The sequence below is a fragment of the Mytilus californianus genome, unplaced genomic scaffold (genome assembly GCF_021869535.1).
Source record: "Mytilus californianus isolate M0D057914Y unplaced genomic scaffold, xbMytCali1.0.p SCAF_7, whole genome shotgun sequence".
Classification (NCBI taxonomy): Eukaryota; Metazoa; Mollusca; class Bivalvia; order Mytilida; family Mytilidae; genus Mytilus; species Mytilus californianus.
The window spans coordinates 112,393,369-112,416,805 of NW_026262723.1; the positions used below are offsets into that span (position 1 = coordinate 112,393,369).

The following is a 23,437-nucleotide window of genomic DNA, read 5'->3' on the forward strand; positions in this document are numbered from 1 at the left end:
GATTACAGATGTTGTTGAATAGTCCAAGTGCTCGGATATGTAGTTGGGCTTCTATTGGTAGTATTCCGGTTAAGATGTTAATAGTTATATCTGCTACTAGGTTTACTGTTCTATATTGTAGAGAACAGTAGGTGTCAACTGTTCTCTAAAAATATTTAGAGTGGAAGAAAGTACTACCTTTGGAGGTAGTACATTCCATTGTGTAATAGTAAACGGAAAAAATGAATATTTGTAGCAGTCTTTAAATGTAAGTAGGTGTCTGTAAGTTTGTGGATGAATTTGTCGGGTTCTATTGTCTGTTGGTATGAGTAATTCTGATGGTACAGCGACAATATGGTGAACAATTTTATAGAACATTATAAGTCTAGTTTTAAGTCTGCGTTGTTGTAAGGTAGGCCAATTTAGAGTATTGAGCATGTCTGTAACGCTACTGGTGTTGTGATAACGATTACAGCCATACCTAGCAGCCCGACGTTGAACCATCTCAAGTTTATTGCATTGTTCAGCAGTATGAGGGTTCCAAACCGAACAAGCATATTCTAGTTTTGGTCGGACAAGTGCTAGGTACGCCTGAGACTTAATGTTTGTGATGGATGTTTTTAGATTTCTTTTTAGAAAGCCTAGGCTTTTATTATCATTACCAATGATGTTGTTTGTATGCTGGGTCCATTTTAAGTCGGATTGCAGTGTTATACCAAGATATTTAGCGGAGGAGACAGATTCTAGGGTATGGCTGTGAAGGATGTAGTCGTGTTTAATTGTATTTTTCTTGTTTGAGGCAGTGAGAACTGTACATTTGTCAGGATGGAAAGCCATCAGCCAGTCTTCTTCCCACTTTGCAGCAGCATCAAGATCTTCCTGAAGGCTATCACAATCTTTTTTAGATTTGATGCTTTTGTAAATGATGCTGTCGTCTGCGAATAGTCTGAGTTTACTGGATTTCAAATATTCTGGTAGGTCGTTTATATATACCAGAAATAGAACGGGACCCAGAACTGTTCCCTGTGGGACACCAGAAGTAACTGGAGCAACATCTGATGACTCTCCATCCAGGACAACTGTTTGTGTGCGGTTGGATAAAAAGGCAGAGATCCAGTTAAGTGTTTCATTTTGTATACCATAGAAATGTAGTTTGTATAAGAGTCTTTGATGTGGGACTTTGTCAAAGGCTTTGGCAAAGTCCATAATTATAAGGTCTGTTTGGGTGTTATAATCTGAATTTGAAGCTAGTTCTTGTATGAAAGATAGAAGTTGTGTTTCACATGATCTAGAGTGTCTAAAGCCGTGCTGGAGGTCGTATAATAGGTTGTTTTTTTCTAAGTGGTTAATTAAGAGTTTTGTTATGACGTGTTCCATTAGTTTGCAACTGATACAAGTGAGAGAGATTGGTCTGTAGTTACCTGCATTGTATTTTTCCCCTTTTTTGTATGCTGGTGCGTACATCTGTATTTTCACACATAGCCATTTAATACAGTTAGAGATCATCAGAGATTATATTAATTAGGAGTTATATTTAGATTTCTTTGTTTGACTAGTGAGCCCTAATGATTTGCATATGGTGCCCTAGTAAATTTATGTAAGGAGCACGGAACACTAGGAGCCCGGATCACCGGAGCACCCGGACTTCCGGAGCACGGACTACACGGAGCCCAGTTGCCCTTGTAGTCTATATTTGTATACGGGCTTGTAGGAGTCATATAAAAGAGAGAAAGAGCGTGAGATAAAGAATAGAGAGAATTTATAGTGAGGAGAGGACAGTTACGTTTGTAGAGTAGAGAGGAGAACCGTATTGTTGAGCCTGAAGTTAGATGTAAATTTTGTTATACTTGTATAATGTGATTTTGATAATACAGTATTGAACTTTTATTCGACTTCGTGTTTATGATCACTTACAAGACTTCGTTCAGACTGCACCAGGATCCATTTATTTATTTATGTGACCAGGATTCCCTTAATCACGCTACCAGTAGATTTCTAGGGTAACCCTGTTAAAGAGTATACTTGGCATTTGTCGTCCGTGTATGAGTGAAAGGCACGACCTGAAACTTATACACCCAACAACACAGCACAAACACACGGATACGCACTTTTGTTCAAGTACCATACTAAACTTTTTCGTCACATTGGTGGCAGCGGTGGGATCTACTGTGTGTGACTTCAACGAACTTGTAATTATATAATGGAAACACCAAGAAGAAGAATAAGGACATCAAATCAGGCTCCAACGCTTTCTCAGGTAAGGCAGAATTGCTTAAGAAACCAGATATTTTCCCCAGTAGATTCTGGGTTAGGTAGTTCGCCTGCCACTGGTACTCTCCATGATGTTCACACGGAGACTATGCCAGATATCCGGTATCGCCGGAGAATCGGGCATTGTTCACCGAGGAACAATCAGGATAGAGCTGTCCAGGAGATGAGCAATACGCAAAGTGGTAAAGAAAATGGTTGGAAGAAATTTTGGCAAATATGGATTAGTTTGCTTACTTTCAGTAGCGGCCTCGTTGCAACAGCATGGATTTATTTTCCTAACAATAGAGCAGTACAGAAGTCTCAGGAATATGTAGTGATTGGATTATTAGCGATAATATGCCTGATAATTTCAACGATAGTTTTGAAATTAGTATGGAATTCCGTCATTCCTGGCTATAAGTCAGAAAACACTGCATATACATGGTCCAGGAACAGGCGAAGCCCTAATCATATGTATAATGGGCTAAACCGTACTCCGGATAATGTTATCACTGATACTGGTAAGCCCTATGACTCAGATGAAATGCTCTCGTACTCGAGCCCTTGGCCTAATTGCCCTGTTATAAACGGGCAAAGGCAAATGGAGCTTGAGTCACCCGGGCAAACATCGGAAAACATGGGCTTATCACTAGGACATGTCCAACTGCCAGAGTCTGATAGTATAGAAAATGAATGTACTGACATAAACGGAACGACTACGGAATACCCGAATACTTGGTGTATCCGTGGAAGGAACGTTCCTCCATCTAATGAATATCCTGTACGGAGGACCTTTTCCGGAGCAAGGAATGATGTTTGGAATGAGTTTATTCAATACTTCGAGAATATATCCGAGTTAAATGTATGGAACAACGAAAAGTCTCGAAGGGTCCTACTAAGCACTCTTAGGGGACAAGCGGAGACGTATGCATACGGGATGCCAGTTATAATACAGAGAGATAATAATCGTCTTAAACAAAAGATGGAAGAGAGATTTGGACATACGGCGATGAAAGAAAGGTATGTGACAGAGGCAAAACTGAGAAAGAGAAAACCGGAAGAATCTTTGAGAGATTTTGTTCAAGCCATAGAGGATTTGTACCGTAGAGCGTATCCGGGCAATCCTGAGATTGTAGAGGAGAACTCTATCAAAGCGTTCCTTGACAAGTGCGGACAGTCAGAAGATTTTCGCCTTGCTGTCAAGCGAACCAGACCTAATACCCTGCAAGAGGCGGTAATTAATTCAATGCAGGAAGAATGCTTAAGAGTAGGAGAAAAGGACCTCGCCAAGCATTTCAAACCAGTTCAGCGTCCTATATTTGAAGTTGAAGACGGGGATAGTGATGAAGATGTAACTGCAGAAGCAGAAGGAACACGAAGAGAAAATGTCGACAGAAATAAAGTTCCTGATAATTACCCACGGAATAACGGTAAAGGATCCCAAGGGAGATTCTATAACCGTGATATATGGCATGGAAGAGACAGATCCCCGATGTTTAAAAATCGTCCACCAGAATTTCCGGAACCGAGAAGGGGACCGTAGAGATTCTCGAAAGACAGATTTTGCGCAGAGGAGATCGACACCAGAGGCCAGATGTCGGTCATCCGGCATGGACGGTCTAATGAAAAGAAAAAACCCACAATGAAACGACGGAAGAAGATAGTGAATAAACCAAGTGACTTTATAAACAGTTGTTTATTTATTGTGTAAACTATGTTGTTTTATACAGAAGTTTGTCTGTGTTTGTTTATAAAGTAGAAGTTTTGCTTTATTTGGTGCTCGAAACCCTGAATACATTTTTATGGTGTCTCGAAGCCCTTTAAAATTACAATATGTCGCTTGAAACCCTTCAATCATGGTGTCTCAATGCCCATTAAACAATGATTAACTACATTTTGTTAAGACCAGTAAACCTCATTGTTTTGAAAGTCTTAAATCTAAAACTATTATGTAGACTTAAAATATATCATTGTCAGCACTATATAATTTTTGTATTTTTGTTATATTTATTATCTTTAATAAGTGGTGCTTATTTTACATAGACTTAAATTTTGTTCGCAAAATTAGTTTAAAGTAATTTTGTTTAATACATGTATATGGAGCCCTGTGACCCTTGTTATTTACTTGGTGTTACCTGGCCCAATTTTGAGTGTACGTTTAAACATTTTAAAGAATCAAATCTTGGATTCCGATGTTGTTTTTTTTTATATTCCATGATAAAAATATGATATCTCTGTAAGTTGTGTTAAGTTTTGTTATTTAGAATCGCATAATACTCAAAACTAGTTGTGGTAGAGCTATATTTTTATGTTTTACATTAATTAAGGTTTTATGTTATTAGAATATATACTTGATATATTCTATTTACATTTATTATAATTTGTAGTCTGCTAGTTTATTCAGGTAGAACATTACCTATTGATTAATTTCTTTTCTATTGGTCAGTATGATTTAGGCGGGAATCTTTTGTTTAACTTTTCTTTGTTTTGGACAGTTGGCTAAAGTCTTTATATGAAGTGGTAGCCATTTTCTTCAGCTCATTTGGAAGTTGTTATATCTTAACTTTTGAAATAGTCTAGGACTATCATATTCTTCTATAAGGTCAGTTTATTACTAATATATTCATTATAATAACATTCCAGTTTTAATATCCAAGAGTGAGTGATATATAAGTGTATAATTGAATGAGTAGGTGACAGTATTATGAAAGGTGTATGATAGTAAATGATTAAGTATTTAATATATGTGTAAACTATTCATGATAACATATAAAGTAATAATGATAAACTTGATAATATAGTTTTATCTGTAAGATTTAGTAAAATATATGAAATCTGCATAAAACTGATAAAAGTATGATTAATACTTAAATTTCTAGTAACAGTAATATAAAATCTATTTTAACAGTTTGTATGAGTGAGCGTTAAAAGATTTTATACTTCTATAAAGTTAATACAAGTAAATATTTGATTAACCAGATTTAAGGGGAGATAATTCTGTTTATTCTAATCTAGCAGTATTGCATAAGGTTTTTATAATTTTAATATTTTGTCTTCAGGTATTACATATATTGTAAAGAATGTAAACTGATTCAAACCAATCAGTTGGTGAAGCAAAGACCTTTGCACTACATGTGAGGTATGTTTATATGTATACAGTTTGTAATGTTCATGTTACTTTTATGTTGCTTTGCTTAAATGTATTGTCTGCTTTGTGTAACTGTTGCCAATACGTAATGTCTTGTTTGCACTTACAATTGCGTTGTATTATTATGTTAAACTAACTATTTTTGGTATGATACTACAAGCGTAGCTATGTATTTAGCTGTGAACTTAGTCTGTCGTTGCATATTTCACAATGCACGAAATACAGAGATATATATTATGTACTCGTTTAATACAGAATTCGAAATGGTGTAATATCGTTTTGTGTGGCTTGTTAAACTATTATTTTAAAGAGCAAAGAAAATCTACAGTTTTCTTGTATGCATATAGATATATTGATTTTATAGTAATTGATAATTACTACTTATTGAATTGTATAAGAATTATATTTGTTATTATTTCAGGGTCATTTTTCACTTAGAATATTTACATCAATTCTGATGAAATAAAAGAACCATAGACCCATACAACGTGTTTGTGTTTTATTTAAATACAAGGGAAACACGACTACATTTTGGCGCCCAACGTAGATTTCATCAGTGTTATTAAAGATCAACGATTTCCATTACCTGTGGAGGGAGCTCCGTTACTACGTAATAGATATTAGTGTTTTGATACGTCACCAGAAGTAATACGTCACTAGTCGATATACGTATACTGAACTCTGTGTTTACCTGCGGAAGTCAAGAAATAGGACAACAACAACACATGGATTTTCAGTGAAAATATTTTGCAGTTTTATGGTAACTATAATCAATGTCATTGTTCACTGTTGTGTTTGTTTGCTGTTTTGTCTATACATGTGTGTTCATATAATATATGTCATATAGATTTGAACTTTGATTTTTTTTTTAAAAAGCGAACTTTAAAAAAAAAAAACTTTGATGTTTTTTTACGTTTGTAAACTTAGAAACATTTAGATACTTAGCATCAGAAAACAAATTTGAAATTTTACGATTTGGTTTAACTGATATAGAAATATTACATTGTGATTGTGAAGTAGATATAATAGTATATAGACATTTATATATGATGTGTTTGTAGTTGTACTTTGATTTTTTTTGTAATTGAGACTTGACCCCTCCATTTATTTACCCCCCATTGTGAGGTCAAGGTCAACCGGAAGTCGTATACACAAAGCTTGTTTACATTAGCAACCACTTATTACATAAAGCTATAGTGATTAAGATAGACTTTTGCACAGCTGAAACTTACTTTGAACATACACACATACACTTAGGGTGTACATTTAAAATATTTTTACACACTTTACATATCAAGTTGGACTTAGACTTGATATAGTCATACATGAATACACACATGATTGATTGATTGTAGCTATTACATACACAGTTACAGTTACTTGTTTACTTGTGCATACTTACTTACATACACATAGCATACCTAGTACCCCATACCTATTAGTTGGTACTTGAACTTTATTTGTGTTACATTTGTATATGTGATATAGTGTGTTACTATATTTGTATTGTCATTGTGTATTGATAGATTGTATTTGTATTTGTGTGTTGTCACTGTGCATCGATATTGACTTTTGTGTTTTGATACTTAGTGTACATTGTGTTTATGTTGAATATTTGTATATTGATTCATTGTTGTGTGTCATATTGATATAATTCAAATTTTGAATTGAAATATAAATATAAATAGGACATACATTAGTTAAATCTTAAATTTTAATAGGTACATATTAAAAGTTTAGATAGAGCAGTAGTAGTCAGTGAGCCTGAATACCTTGATAACACTTTGTCACTTTAACCATATTAACTATCCTTATCCTTCAACCATGACACTATTACCCACTTTAGCACTTGTCTGTTAGTTAATTCTTTCAGGACTTAGTGAGTTATCTTTTCAGAGTTAGGGTAGATCACTAGTGTGTTTAGTGTAGTTGAGTTTAGTCTTGATTGGTTGTTGAGGTGGGTCATATTGGATTTGTCTATTGCCATACTCTAGTCTTATATTTGTATACTGACTTTACCATACTTATAGATAGTTTATATTAGTATATATAGGTACTTTCTTTTTGAGTTGAGTGGTAAACGTAGAAGCTTTACAACTCAAATCCAAGTTCAGGTACTGTATCCAGTAGGTAAGACATTTTGATTGTACTTATTGTGTATTATAATACCTTGTCTGTTTATATTGTATAGATTACATTCACTAATCTTGATTCATTTTCAGTTGCATTGATTTGTATATATATATATTTTCATATTCATTAATACTGATTACTTTAGTTTGAATTTCAGATAGTATACATACATCATACCTATTGTACTTAGTACATACTTCTTTGCATATATTTATTAATATTATTTTTTTTACAGGACATATTTCATATGTATTTATTTGATTGATTTTTTTTCTCTCTACTACATGTAGATTACTTTAATTAATAAGCTATCTTACTTTTCAGATTGTTTACAAACTATTGTTTGTCATTTTTTTTTCATTGGCTATAGTTAGATAGTCTTTAAGTACTTGACATTTTTGTCAGATAGTTATCTTTATTTCAGACTTTGATCATATTTCATTTTTTTTTTCTTATTCCTCACACTATCACTAATTATACTAGGACTTATACTTCATCATCATGTCAAAAGAAGATGCAATATCAGCTGAGGATTTCGCACTCTTGCAGTTACTCAAGAAGGAAGTAAAAGAGAAACCAAAAGGAGATGGTGCTCAAGGATTGAAAGAGTGGATGAAAGAATACTTAGCCACTAGTGGAGAAATAGTAACACCGAAAGAAGAACCACAGGAGAAGGATATATCTAAAACAAAGGAAACTGTCACATATACTAAGATGAGAGATCCACCCAAGGTATCAATGTTTTCAGGATCAAACAACAAGGGTGAAGCCACTTATGCCTTTTGGAGATATGAAGTTTGTGGACTCATGGAAGATAAAGTACATGACAAAGATAATATCAACTATGCTGTACGCAAGTCACTCAAAGGAGAAGCAGGAACTATTGTTATGCATCTTGGTCCAAAAGCTAGTCTACCAGAAATCATACACAAGTTGGACAGCATTTATGGAGATGTAGAAAAGAAAGAAGACCTACTTGCTCAGTTCTACAGAGCCAGACAAGGTGATGATGAAAGTGTAACTAAATGGAGTTGCAGATTAGAGGATATTATTGGGAAAGCAATTGAGAAAGGAATGGTACAACACAAGGATGCCAACAGTATGCTACATTCCATGCTTTGGTCAGGACTGAAAACAGAACTTAAAGATATATCTGGGCATAAATACGATACGATAAAAGACTTTGATGAACTGAGGATAGCACTGAGACACATTGAGAGAGATCATGAGGAAAGGAAAACATCAAAGAAACCACAAACAGCCAAAGCTTCAGCAATATCAGAACCTATCAACCATCCCTCTGAATTTGAAGAAGTAAAAGGACTTATTCAACAACTCACCACAAGGTTTGATAGAATGGAGACCGATTATAGAGGACGAGGCAGAGGCTATACTAACTACAGAGGTCAGAATACCAACAGATATAACAGACAACCACAAAGATGGCAAGACCGATCTAAACCACAAGCTTCATCAGCCAACCAGGATGAACGAAGATGTTTTAGATGTGGAAAGCCAGGTCACTTAAAGGTTGGATGTATTGAGAAACTGGATAAAGATGGAAAACCTTTAAACTTCAAGAAGTCTATGGAGCAGGACCATCAATAGACTTATGTACATCAGGAACAGCATCAGGTCCTAAAAGTTTACCACCAGGATTGTATGGAAAGCCAACAGAAACTGAAGTTGTACTATATGGAAAAACAGTGAAAAGTTTACTTGACACAGGATCAACAGTGTCTACTATTAGTCATACATATTACCACAGCAACCTTACAGATATACCTTTACTTCACATCAACGAGCTACTTGATATTGAATGTGCTGATGGAAAACAACTACCATATGAAGGATATCTGGAAACTGAAATTACAATACCACATCAGGACAACACTTATCCATGTTTGCTGTTAGTGATACCGGATAGCAACTATAACACTCAGATACCATTGCTTCTTGGAACTAACACTCTTCAACCAATTATGGAGTCATTGAAAGATCAACATGGAACAAGATTTTTACAGTCATGCAACTTAACAACACCTTGGTACTTGACTTTTCGATCCATTACACTTAGAGAAAAGGAACTTAGCCGCAATAACAACGCATTAGCTATAGTCAGAAATGCTGTGAACCAACCTGTTACTATCAAACCGAATTCAACCATAAAGATAGAAGGATACACTGACAAAGAGATACCATACAGTACAACTGCAGCAATGTTACACTCATCTGAACTTCAACCGAACTGGAAAGATCTAGATATAGAACCGATCCTTTTGGATTATAGATACAGGAACAACGGAAAGATAGACGTTCAGATTGCTAATGTTACCACAAGGACTATTACCATCCAACCAAAAGCTGTTTTATGTGCAATACAACCAGTCAACATTGAACAACAACCGAAAGATACTTCATCACCATCATCAATATTTGATCAAGTGGAAATTACAGAAAGTGACTTAACCGAAGATCAACTACAAAGAGGGATAGATTTCATCAAATCATTTGAAGATATATTTGCCAAGAATGATGAAGATATTGGAAACACAGAAGTTAAACACCACATCGATTTGATTGATAACAGACCATTTAAACAACGATATAGACGAACTCCTCCAGCTATGTACGATGAAGTCAAGTCACATCTTCGACAACTATTGTCAAATGGTACCATCAGACCATCACACAGTCCATACGCATCTAACGTGGTCCTCGTGCGTAAGAAGAATGGGAAACTGAGACTGTGCGTGGACTATCGTCAATTAAACAACTTAACGATAAAAGATAGCTATGCGTTGCCGAGAATAGAAGATCTACTTGATTCACTAGCTGGAAGTACATTTTTTTACCTGCGTAGACATGAAAAGTGGATATCATCAGGTAGAGATCCTGGAAGAGCACAAAGAAAGAACTGCATTTACAGTAGGTCCACTTGGATTCTTTGAATACAACCGGATGCCATTTGGGTTGACCAATTCACCTGCCACATATCAGAGGATGATGGAAGAATGCTTATCTGACTTACATCTAAAGATCTGCTGTATTTTCATCGATGATGTCATCATCTTTGGCAAGACCTTCGAAGAACAACTGGAAAATCTTCGCCTTGTTTTCAACAGGATACGTCAGCACAACATGAAGTTAGCACCAGACAAATGTTCCTTCTTCAAGAGGAAAGTTAAGTACGTCGGTCATGTTGTCTCAGCAGATGGTGTTGAGATTGATCCAGCAAAGACAGAGAAGGTAGTGAGTTGGCCTAAACCTACTAACCCGGAAGATGTTAGAAGATTTCTAGGATTTGTTGGCTACTATCGACGGTTCATTAAACAGTTTAGCCAAATCAGCAAACCACTTACCGATTTGATGCCAAATCCGACTATCAAGAAATCATCAAAGAAACACCAACAGAAACCATGGCAATGGGGAGAAGAGCAGGAGTCAGCATTTAAGAAGTTAAAGGAGTTGCTTATATCAGCACCAATACTAGGATACGCCAACAGTGAATTACCCTATGAATTGCACACAGACGCCTCCGGTACAGCACTAGGAGCAGTTTTATACCAGGAGCAACAGGGAATCAAGAGGGTAATCAGCTACGCCAGTAGAGGTCTTACAAAGTCGGAAAAGAGATACCCACCGCATAAACTGGAGTTTCTGGCACTGAAGTGGGCGGTAAGCGACAAGTTCAAAGATTATCTCTATGGAAGCAACTTCACAGTACTCACAGATAATAACCCCATGACCTACGTGCTTACAACAGCAAAGCTTGATGCCACTGGACACAGATGGTTGGCCGCTTTAGCCGCATTTAACTTCAACATAGTTTATCGTCCAGGAAAGACGAATGGTGATGCAGATGGACTTAGCCGTATACCACAACCAACTGAAATAGATTCCACCAACAGAGAGACTATCTCCATAGAATCTGTGAAGACCATCTGTAATTCCATCCTTCCTAGAGCATACATTGACAGTCTTGCTGTTAACCCAGCTGTAATACCATCACAAGAAGAAGATATACCGGATGCTGAAACAGTTGATTGGGCAACTGCACAAGCCATGGATCCTACCATCAAGTCTCTTGTGAAGTACGTCATCGAAGGAAGGAAACCGACATCTGCAGATGTTGGACCAACACCACTACTGCGACAGTTCCAATACCTCAAGATGAAAGATGGTGTACTGTACAGAGAAGTAATTATAGGTGAAGACAGGAAGTCACAGTTAGTTCTACCATCAGCAAACGTCAACGTTGTATTAGAGGCACTTCACAACGACATGGGACATCCCGGAAAGGATAGGACTCTATCACTGATCCGTGACAGATTTTACTGGCCTGGGATGGACAAAGATGTGGAGGATTGGATACAACAGTGTGGTAGATGCATAAAGAGAAAAACACCAGCCCGTCAGAGAGCACCTTTGGTCAGCATTGAAACTCAGTTTCCACTTCAACTTGTCTGTTTAGATTTTCTCACACTGGAGCAGTCGAAAGGAGGTCACCAGAACATACTGGTTATTACCGACCACTTCACCAGATATGCTCAAGCAATACCAACCAGAAATCAAACAGCAAAGACCACAGCTCAAGCACTTTTTGATAACTTTATCCTGCATTACGGAATACCACAGAGGATCCATTCTGATCAGGGAGCTAATTTCGAAAGTAAAGTTATCAAAGAGCTATGCACTCTGACTGGAATGAAGAAGTCAAGGACTACACCCTATCATCCCATGGGGAACGGGATGTGTGAACGATTTAACCGTACCCTTCTTTGTATGCTTGGAACCTTGGAATCTCATCAGAAAGCCAACTGGAAACTCTACGTTTCGCCCATGGTGCATGCGTATAACTGTACCCGACATGAGTCCACTGGAGTAGCACCTTACTTTCTAATGTTTGGAAGAAACCCAAGACTACCCATCGACTTAGCATTTGGCCTACATAAAGATACCAAGTTACCAACAACTCAGTATGTGAAGGATCTACGAGACAGATTGTCACATGCATACCAACTGGCAGCTGACGCATCGAAGATTGCACAAGCGAATCAGAAGGATGGTTACGATCTTCGTGTAAGAGGAGCAGCAGTGCAGAAGGGAGATCGTGTACTTGTAAAGATTGTGGCTTTTGATGGCAAGCACAAACTAGCAGATACATGGGAAGATATTCCATATGTAGTTATTGACCAGCCGAATCTAGATATTCCTGTTTTCACAGTCGTCAAAGAGAACGGAGAAGGACGAACAAGGAATCTCCACAGGAATTTATTACTACCTGTCGGGTATATCAGAGAAGAAGATCCAACTGTTATACCTAAACCAGTTCCAAAACCAAGGACAAGACTACAGAGGACAATAGCTGAACACCGGACTACTTCAAGTGAATCCAGTGATGAGTCTTCTGATGATTCAGTGGATTATTTTGATGTAGACTATGTGCTGGAAAGGACAGTTGACAGTGAACATACATTTACTGATGAACCAGCTGTGGATGAAACAGAACCAGCACAGGATGCCTTCATTCCGTTTGGGGACGCCCAGCCTGAGGGGAACCAAGGGCCAGAAATGGAGACAGCTACAGGAAGCGCTTCCGACATTGATGAGGATGCTAATCCACAGGAAGATACACCAGTAGAACAGGAAGAGCAACCTCAGGAACCAGATACGTCACCGGTACCAGTCAGACGATCAGGGAGAGACCGTAAACCACCAGCATGGATTTCTTCTGGTCTGTACGACATCGCAGCTATTGGAACTACCTCTGTTTGTCATACTACTACCACAGAACATTTGAAGCCAACAGCTGAGTGGCAACAGAAGGCTGAGTACATTTCATCTCTAGCTAGAACACCTTTGTTCTCAGGATTACAGCGAGAAGCAGCCTTAGCCATTCTGGATATAGTTAACCCCCATTAGTTTGTGGAATGACGGGACGTCATTTTATAGCTGGGGGGAATGTGTGGTAGAGCTATATTTTTATGTTTTACATTAATTAAGGTTTTATGTTATTAGAATATATACTTGATATATTCTATTTACATTTATTATAATTTGTAGTCTGCTAGTTTATTCAGGTAGAACATTACCTATTGATTAATTTCTTTTCTATTGGTCAGTATGATTTAGGCGGGAATCTTTTGTTTAACTTTTCTTTGTTTTGGACAGTTGGCTAAAGTCTTTATATGAAGTGGTAGCCATTTTCTTCAGCTCATTTGGAAGTTGTTATATCTTAACTTTTGAAATAGTCTAGGACTATCATATTCGTCTATAAGGTCAGTTTATTACTAATATATTCATTATAATAACATTCCAGTTTTAATATCCAAGAGTGAGTGATATATAAGTGTATAATTGAATGAGTAGGTGACAGTATTATGAAAGGTGTATGATAGTAAATGATTAAGTATTTAATATATGTGTAAACTATTCATGATAACATATAAAGTAATAATGATAAACTTGATAATATAGTTTTATCTGTAAGATTTAGTAAAATATATGAAATCTGCATAAAACTGATAAAAGTATGATTAATACTTAAATTTCTAGTAACAGTAATATAAAATCTATTTTAACAGTTTGTATGAGTGAGCGTTAAAAGATTTTATACTTCTATAAAGTTAATACAAGTAAATATTTGATTAACCAGATTTAAGGGGAGATAATTCTGTTTATTCTAATCTAGCAGTATTGCATAAGGTTTTTATAATTTTAATATTTTGTCTTCAGGTATTACATATATTGTAAAGAATGTAAACTGATTCAAACCAATCAGTTGGTGAAGCAAAGACCTTTGCACTACATGTGAGGTATGTTTATATGTATACAGTTTGTAATGTTCATGTTACTTTTATGTTGCTTTGCTTAAATGTATTGTCTGCTTTGTGTAACTGTTGCCAATACGTAATGTCTTGTTTGCACTTACAATTGCGTTGTATTATTATGTTTAACTAACTATTTTTGGTATGATACTACAAGCGTAGCTATGTATTTAGCTGTGAACTTAGTCTGTCGTTGCATATTTCACAATGCACGAAATACAGAGATATATATTATGTACTCGTTTAATACAGAATTCGAAATGGTGTAATATCGTTTTGTGTGGCTTGTTAAACTATTATTTTAAAGAGCAAAGAAAATCTACAGTTTTCTTGTATGCATATAGATATATTGATTTTATAGTAATTGATAATTACTACTTATTGAATTGTATAAGAATTATATTTGTTATTATTTCAGGGTCATTTTTCACTTAGAATATTTACATCAATTCTGATGAAATAAAAGAACCATAGACCCATACAACGTGTTTGTGTTTTATTTAAATACAAGGGAAACACGACTACATAGTCAGGGGTGCTATTTTTATATTTTAAAAAATTATGATAAGGTTTTTTTTTTATTATCATCTATCTCAGGGTACATGTACATTTTTGTTTATATATATATTTTTTTTATCTTAGAAGTTCTTTTGATGCAAACCATGATATGTTTTTGATATATATACATTTTTTTTTATATACATGTACTTAATTGTTGGCTACGTGTGTATTTGTTATAAGGTGCTCAAGAACAGTATCTAATTAGATTTTTTTTTTGGATATATAATGCTGTATACTGAACAGTGGAAGTTCATAGTTAAGAGGGGGCTGTGTAACATTTTATATGTTAGGTCAAGTGTGTTATCTGATTGTATCAGTTTACGTACATCTGTATTTTCACACATAGCCATTTAATACAGTTAGAGATCATCAGAGATTATATTAATTAGGAGTTATATTTAGATTTCTTTGTTTGACTAGTGAGCCCTAATGATTTGCAAATGGTGCCCTAGTAAATTTATGTAAGGATCACGGAACACTAGGAGCCCGGATCACCGGAGCACCCGGATTACCGGAGCACCCGGACTTCCGGAGCACGGACTACACGGAGCCCAGTTGCCCTAGTAGTCTATATTTGTATACGGGCTTGTAGGAGTCATATGAAAGAGAGAAAGAGCGTGAGATAAAGGGGAGAGAGAATTTATAGTGAGGAGAGGACAGTTACGTTTGTAGAGTAGAGAGGAGAGCCGTATTGTTGAGCCTGAAGTTAGATGTACATTTTGTTATACTTGTATAATGTGATTTTGATAATACAGTATTGAACTTTTATTCGACTTCGTGTTTATGTTCACTTACAAGACTTCGTTCAGACTGCACCAGGATCCATTTATTTATTTATGTGACCAGGATTCCCTTAATCACGCTACCAGTAGATTTCTAGGGTAACCCTGTTAAAGAGTATACTTGACATTTGTCGACGGTCTGTGTATGAGTGAAAGGCACGACCTGAAACTTATACACCCAACAACACAGCACAAACACACGGATACGCACTTTGGTTCAAGTACCATACTAAACTTTTTCGTCACATTATCATCATTTCTTTTTTTTAAACCAAAAAAGCTAATGATCAGATTCATATCAGGATTCATATATGGTCAGATCATATGTTTTCGTATGTCATATGAATTCTTACCATATGGAAATTGTGACGTCACAATGCATTCTTAATAGCACGAAAACCCATGAGACGAGGATACAACATGTACAAAAGCAACGAAATAGTAATTATCACAGAAATGTATCTATAGTCTAAAAATCCATATATTTGTCTTGTATATCATTAAGGAAATATGTTCACGAAACGTAACACTTAATCTGTATGTTTATTCACCATTTGTTTGCATATAAAGTTGTATTTATGTATATAGAGACGGCGTGCATAAAGCTGAGTCCACAAACGTAACGTCTTCAAATTACTTCAATCATTTACGACGTCGGCATTTTTCCCCAGAAAACAAACGCGTAACAAAAACACTGGACACTTAATTTATCACATAGCTTTAAACGTAAACGTTCAACATATTTCTTTTTTTTAACAACAAAGTGCAGCATATGCACATTCTGGAAATATAAATAAATATATGCTAAGAGCAGTGTAATGGAAATAATAAGCGACTATGTCGTGGACCCTATTCAGAAAATAGCGTTAAAACGTCATTTCTTTAAATTGTAACATACTAGCTGGACATTAAAAAAATTCAGGTGTTCAGCCTGGACTATCGAATCATTCATATTTTGCAGATTTTTTAAACCTCGTGTTATGCACATTTGGAACATCAAGCTATTTTGAAATAAAAAAAAACAATTAAATATTTTTTCCTACCGATTCTTCCATTTTCGAATATTAATCCTTCCAAATTACTACTTCTTACACATAACGAACTACATTCCAAACTCATCTACCTGGCCGTTTTTTTAATTTTTTTGCGGTGAATTTCGTATGACGTCATAGTCCGAATCCTAAAAATTCTATTATACGAAAATGTGGGAAAATATGTTGAATTTGTATAAATTTTAGGTCAAAAACTCTATTTTATGCTTATTTAATGTTACAAGTTTCACATATTTTTGCCGTTTTCTCTATGTTTGTTTCATACTTTATAGATTTAATTTTGATAACCTTATTAGTAATGTGGATTTTAATGGCTAGCATTCATCATTTTATCATAAAAAAAACTTCCTATTTAAAAGATATTTTAAACACGGTTGTATAAAACTACTTTTAAAAGCGCCTTTTACAGTTGGCTTCAACTTTGTGCACGCCGTCATTATATTATTATATTTTGAGTTATTCAGAGGGCATCAGGCGAGATTAGTATTGTAATAACTGATTGTACCCTCTTTAAAGTATTTATTATTATTATTATTATTATTATTATTATTATTATTATACAGTTATATAATAGAGCTAATTAGCGACAAGAAGGGACAAGAAGAATAATTTAGCCGCTTACAAGTAAAACTAATTTAGCGACAAGAAAATAAATTTAGCTCAAGATATCTAAATAATGATTATTTCAAATAAATAGATGTAGAAACATGCATTAAAGTGTGTGTGGTTTTGTTTTGAATATATGCATATTTTTTTTTTATTTCATGATACTGAGATAAGAATATAAACATTTGTTCATTTAAATTTGTTCTAGAAAGATTTTTTTTTTGTTATCAAGGATATGAATAAATCGATATATTTATAGTTTACAGTTTGGTGTATAAATGAATGATATAACATATAATATTCTTAATATGATAGGATGGGACATGGGATTGTTACAAAATGTTGAGATAGGTACATACTTTAAAATAATGTAATATATATTTATTACATAAAATAATTTTTACTAAAAATTCATTACAAGACTAACGTTACTGTACGTAGTGCTACCGTAGTAACTATACTTTATAAAACAGCAAACAATCAACAGTAATTAATTGATTTTTTCTATAATACATTTATTGTTTTGGTAGTATATACACTTTCTTGTCGCTAAATTTGTCTTCTTGTCTCTAATTTTTTCTTCTTGTCGCTTCTTGACGTTTCTTGTCGCTTAAATTCTTCTTGTCGCTAAAACCGAAGAGAACAATTGCCAAAGATAACAGAAATCATGCAGGGACAAATAATTTGTCTCTGCAAAAATGATGGGACCTCCAGCCACACCCTCAGTAATGGACTTACCGTCTATCATGATAGTGCCTTTACCTTAAGGGGGAAAGGGGGAGGGGGTATGTTGCTAACATTGGCTTCTGAACAGGTCCGAGATATGTCTTCAGTCTTAGAAGGAGTTTTTATAGCTAGTATACATGTATGCAAACATATTTATCTATGAGCGAATCGGCGTGGGACGTTTGCGCTTTTTCATAGGACATTTGCTCTTTTTTTAATGGACATTTGCGCTTCAATTCATAGGACAATTGCGCTTTTTAAATATGGACATTTGCGCTTTTTCTATAGGACATTTGCGCTTGTACAATATTTTCTTTATGGTTAAAAGTTAAATAGTCATTCAATAGCACATTCGTGTTTAAAAGTAATTTGATAGCACATTGATATAGTTATATATACCTAAAAGTAAACATTAGGAAGACAGCAAAGGCACGCATACTTATCACAGGTCCGTTTTCGCTTGATATCTGAAGCCCAATGAATAAACAATTTTACTCTTGTAATTTTTCCTGACTGGTATTTCGCCCTCATTTCAAATACATATTCTAGTCTCTATTTCTCAATTCTTGACTGAGATGCCTGTTCATCAATATAACGAATTTTAATGTAATTAACCGACTGTTGTTCAATGATAAAAATCCATCGTGACATATACATTTTTTTCCTGTACTTGTCTCTATAACGTTATACTCTTATGTTTAAGACTGTGCCAATGTGAACTAGCTAACGACAAATACAAGTTGAATTTATTTACGTAACTCATTAAAATTACAGGTAGACAAGTAAAGATAAAAAGCGCAAATGTCCGGTCAATTTTCTACAGGTGTATCAAAATTTAAAGCGCAAATGTCCTATCGTGTTACAGGTAAAAAAGCGCAAACGTATTGTTCCCGAGCGAATAAGGAGCTATAATAACGACACACAAAATCAAAGGCATCTAGATAACACTAGACTAAAGCAAAATGGACGAGTAATGTTTTATGCTAATTTGTAGTTTTAATAAAGACTTGTTGGTCCTTTGAATTGAAAGGTTAATAAAATATTCAACATAACAAGCTTTAAACTTCTTGCAACGAGGGGGGGGGGGGGGGGGGGGGGGGGAATGGGATCTCCCAATTACCATGTAGACATGATAGATATGAGCTGCTAATTCAAACAGATATTTTGTCACCTAATGCCTTATAAAACAGAACATCATCATATTAGAAAAATTCTTTTTATGCCCGCGCGACAGTATGCCGGGGGCATATTGTTTATAAATAATAATAAAAAATAGTACAATAAAATTCTTTATTTAACGAAGGAAACTCATTTAAAAATAACATGTTAATCTTCCCTGAGGCCTTCAAAACCGTTGATACAAATAGAAAAAAATACAAACAAATATAAAGCAGATTACATATTCATATTGAATAAGTACATATGCATTCAATAGAAAAAAAAGATGACAGTTTTTTTCCACTGTGTTTGAGCTTGTGATTTTGCCATTTGATAAGGGACTTTCCGTTTTGAATTTTCCATGGCTGAGTTCGGTCGTTTGTTATTTTACTTTATACATCTAATTTAGGTATCTTAATTCTGTAAAGTTAAAACATAGTTCGAACATTTGATCTTAAATGTGTCTAAAATATTTGTTTCCTTAATATTATTTGGCAAATTATTCCAGGTAATAAGACCAGAATAATTAAATGTTCTCTTAAAAAAAATCAGAATTAGCTAGTCTTAATTGGTACACGAAGAAGTCCTGATGTTGTCGATCAGAGTGAATAATTATATTAAAGATCAGTACATGCAGTAAATTTATTAGATAGATAATCAGGTTATAGACCATTCATACATTTAAACATTAAGACAGCTTGAAAATATTGTATCCCGGTAAATATAGTCATCCGTTCAAGCTCTTTAAACATTAAAGTTGATGGAAAATCAAAAGAAACACTTAAAATTAATCTTGCAACACGTTTTTGGAGCTTATAAATCCTTTCCAGATTACACGTTGTGGTTTTACTCCTGTCCATTCCACCCAGGGTATGTATGGTTGTCCAGCTTACTTATATTGGTTTCCAGACAGAACATTTTATATGATATATAGGGTGTTAGAACATATGCTTAAGGTTAGTCCTATAATATAAGACTTCGGAGTTTCATATCATTTACATTCAACGTTTTTTATCGGATATTTTTTTTTTACTATCAATGTTCGGGTTTCAACATTGATAGTAAAAAAAAAAAATATCCGATAAAAAACGTTGAATGTAAATGATATGAAACTCCGAAGTCTTATATTATAGGACTAACTTAAGGTGTGCATATTGTCAGGATTTTGGTTTTTCTCTAAATTTTAAAACAAATGACAAGTTGCTGAATTTTGTCATTTATTGGTAATATAAAAGACATACTGGTACCGACAGTAACCGTATGGTTTGTCCGGCGGCTCCTACATATTTTAAACTTAAACTTTTATTAAATCCAGGGTATGATATATTAAATAGTGTGCAATTTATCAGGGCTTTTTGGCGGGGCATCACATGTGTCTTTTAGATACAAACATTTCAAATCGTATACATATATATATACTTCAACATCACTGTTTACTTAATCCATTTTGAGTGGCATGCGGCGGTAGCATTATCTTTGTTTAGTTTATTTGGGTTAAGTTTATTTAAAAAAAAATCATATATGAGATGTTAGGTAAATTCTGAATTAGAACAACCATATCTAGATGCAATCATACGGTTTTTCACAAAAACACAATAATAATACAATATATCGACCATTAAATTTCCATGAGTCTGAAAACGTTTTTGAGTTATTTGAGTAATTCATCTGGACTATCAAAGAATTACAATCAACAGCGCATATGTCAAGAGAAAACAAACAACATCGCATATGTCAAGAGAAAACCAACGACACTGCTTATGTCAAGAGAAAACAAACAACATCGCATATGTCAAGAGAAAACAAACAACACCGCATATGTCAAGAGAAAACAAAAGAAAATCACTGAAAAGTTTCTTGACCTTGAATTGCATATGTACAGTAACATCATTATGGCGTGCTTGAGCTTTTTTTTCTTTTTTTCTTCTAAACCTTTCCCGTTTTATCAGTTGAATAACAAAAGGTACATCAAATATCAGTAAATAATTATTTCAAAAATGAAAAAGAATGCAACTATACACACCAACAATAAATAATATTCTCAAAAGAGAAACACCTTTATTCATAATACACATTATATTTAATGTAATTTGTTAAAGTTGAAATATATTCAAATTCTTTAATGTTCAATTTCCAACAACTGTTCGATATATAGACTATGAATGAAACAGATACACAATTAAAAGACGATTCTTAGCTTTCTTACACAATGCAAAGTAATTAAATCAAATGTCTTCTTAAAAAAAATTGATTCAAATAAAAACCGGAATACCTACCTAAAATTGTATTGGACTTTCCTCTAGTCCTGGGTTGGTAACCCCAATACATTTTATATGCAAATGATTATTCTGAATGAATGAAACTACAAAGATATAAACAATTTTCAATATAATCACCAATTAGAAGGCAAGTTTCTTAGAAAAGCTATTACATGTGTTGTATATATATATATTAGACATATTATACTGTATGTGTAATATACATGCAGAAAATTTATCATTTCCCTATCTTAATCGGATCAAACAAAACGGAGTTTTAAAAATATAAAGTAAAACAATTTGTCTGAAGATATCAGCAGTATATTGGTTCTACACAACGCTTCCGTTATTGAATTAAATGGTAGGGGACGGTAACTGCATGGTAACTGACGGTAACTGGTCCTCAACCTGTATACATTGTACATATAGATCACAGATTAATAACCAATTTCCTAATCATGAAATGTCTAAGTTAAACCAATCAGTTTATTTGGGTAATGATAAACAAGACGTCTTTATCTCTTCTGTATGCATTTTTAAATTTATTTTTTCTGAGAGAATAAAAAACCCAGCAAATTTGAATACCGAGTTATAACTATCCTCAGTCTGTTTAGTAAAAAAAATGTCATGCAATTGTATCTAGTTATCTCTCTTTATTCATCTTCTACATCAGTGATGTCATGATGATTATTGTGTTGTTACCGATTAACATAATCAGAATGAGCGGAGTGAGAAAGGGGTGTATGAAAGTGTGAATGTATGTGTCAAATTTTGTGATGCCCGAAAGGATCTTGTGATTAGATGATAAACAATTTGAATGGAAGAAATACAGAGGACACAGGTAACTTTCAGACTATCTTTTTAGATAATGTACTGATATAAAAACGGCATTTAATAGTTCATAAAACATTGAGAGACTTTGACCATTATCCAGTCCAGGGATTGCCAGATTTCAATTTGTTCATTTTGTTCGGAAAAACTTGTACCAAGTCAGTAGTATGACCGTTGCTTTCAATTCTTTCCGTTGGTTGATAAAGTCTAACGTTTGATTTTGTCAGTTTTTTATGGACTTCCCCCTTTTTGAATTTACCTTGGAGTACTTTATTTTTGTTATACTTTTTTCATGGCTTTTTGTATCTCTGAGATGTACACATTTTTCTTTTCAAATAGTTTAATGTTTTGTTAACCCTCTTAAACATTACCCACTTTATCTGGAGAAACAGACGCTTAGTTTGAAAACAAATAGTTGAACCAAGTGTTCGATACTACTCGCTTCAATGTTGTGTTTTTCGTCATCATGTAGAGTTAACAAGGGACCAGTATTCCTTTGACTTTTTTATTTAGATTTTTTAAACGATCTAAAATAAGTTGGTTGAACTCTGATTTTTCTTTTTTCACAGCTTGGCATATTTACCGAGGTCGAGGTGGCACTTCGTCATCTATTTATTGTGGTCTTACATGCCTTTTTGTTGAGTCATGTATGTTTATTTATCAGTTGTAACTCGTACATGTAAAGCTCTATTTGAACTTAAATTGTGATATGTTGTTTGTGGTCTTATTTGACTATTATTAGAAACGGTAGTATTCATTTCAGTTGGTGTGGTTTGTACATTTCTATTTTATCTAATAGGATTAATTTGTATCAGATTTTCATTACAGATAGTTGTTTGTTGAATAACAGACCCTTATCATTCGCAAGAATAGTGCACCCACTGACCATTTTTGCATTCTGCCCCACGAGTTTTCCATGTTCTTTTGCATAAAAACATTTAACAGTTAAAAAGAAAACTGTTGTTCTATTATATGGTCGATGCCACAACTGATGGACGTTTCGTTCACATTTTTAGTGTTGACATGACATATCATTGATATATGGTCATTTTCTTTAATTTTCAGTTTATAAAATGTTAAATTATTCGAAACACCAAAAACGGCCTTAGCCGTAATTGCACAA

The 23,437-nt window shown here is 34.4% G+C and overlaps 1 long non-coding RNA gene across 2 annotated transcripts; it reads left to right on the plus strand.

The window, feature by feature from the left end:
• The first annotated feature begins 4,849 nt into the window (after positions 1-4,849).
• On the plus strand, positions 4,850-14,862 carry LOC127708024 (uncharacterized). 2 transcript variants are annotated; one of them, XR_007985124.1, is made up of 4 exons: positions 4,850-5,368; positions 5,799-6,137; positions 14,249-14,328; positions 14,759-14,862. It is a non-coding gene; the product is annotated as an uncharacterized LOC127708024 (long non-coding RNA). The 2 variants fall into 2 exon arrangements; XR_007985123.1 differs by lacking the exon at positions 14,759-14,862 and having other exon boundaries at positions 14,249-14,752.
• Positions 14,863-23,437: the final 8,575 nt, after the last annotated feature.